The sequence below is a fragment of the Myxocyprinus asiaticus genome, chromosome 16, assembly GCF_019703515.2.
Source record: "Myxocyprinus asiaticus isolate MX2 ecotype Aquarium Trade chromosome 16, UBuf_Myxa_2, whole genome shotgun sequence".
Lineage (NCBI taxonomy): Eukaryota > Metazoa > Chordata > Actinopteri > Cypriniformes > Catostomidae > Myxocyprinus > Myxocyprinus asiaticus.
The window spans coordinates 27,118,678-27,119,927 of record NC_059359.1 but is presented as its reverse complement, the minus strand read 5'-3'; positions in this window follow the sequence as shown (position 1 = coordinate 27,119,927).

Sequence of the window (1,250 nt, the reverse complement as noted above, 5' to 3'; positions counted from 1 at the left end):
CAGAGCGGGAATGCGCGAATGTCTGTCTGGTTCTTTCTCCAGAATCAATTCAGTTCATAACCACTGCAGTGTCCGGATCCCAATAATAACTTTGTGCTGATGTGCCAAAAGATGACAAATGATTTCTTTGTTGCTAAATCCTAAACAAAAGTGTGATTTAACTTAATCATCCACATCCATTTCTTGCATTGATAAAGCTGCTGACTCAGCGTTCTATCATTGTGATAATGACCCGCCGTTTCTGGTCATTTTGATTTCATTCTCAAAATATTCTGACTTTAATCTCATAATGCTACAACTTTATTATCGTAATTTTCCCTTTATTCTCAAAATATTCCGACTTTAATCTCATAATGCTATGACTTTATTCTCGTAAATTTTACTTTATTCTCGAAATATTAGGCTGCCACTTAAATCTCTTAGTGATGACTTTATTCTCAAAATAATATGACTTTAATCTAGTAATTTTGAATTTATTCTCAAAATATTATTTTTTTATGTGGCACTAAAACACCGTCGTACAAACCACATAGAAAAGTGGTCAACTCTGAACCGTTTATCATTTTTAGACTTTTAGGCAATTATTCATTACTGTATAAGCTTCACTTCTATATTTTCTCAGGTTGCTGCATGCACATTTTTTTAATAAATTATTAGTGTTAAAATTATAAACAGCATTAACAGTGATGTAAATTAAAGTAAAACTTTATTTTCCAAAGTATTTTAAATTAACCACTTTTTACATAAAACGAACCTATGCAAAAGTGATATTTCACCAAATGTATCTGACCGTTTTTAAGTCTCTAAAGAAAAATATTAACACTATTCTAGGACCACAACATCTCCAGTGTGTTTATAAACATGATTATAAAAATGACCTCCCCATCTCTAAGAAAATCAATCAACAAAAACATATTTAAAAGTCTCAAATAATGTTATACAAATCCTTAGTAAGCACAGTTTAAATCAGAGCATCCATACAGTAGCTCACTTTCCTGATGGTGAATTAGATCAGATAGCAGTTTTTCTTTGCATCTCCTCAGAATTTTTCTATAAAGTTGTATTTGGTAATCAGCATTCTAAAATGTATGTGACATTAATTCTGCAAAAAGGGAACTTGTGAGACTGATACTTGAGAAACAAACTTGTGGGTAACTGGCAACAACCTTAAAAAAAAAAAAAAAAAAAAAAAGAGAGAAAATGAACTTTGTTCATCTTTTGTTCAAGTTTATAAAAAAAACTGCATGACA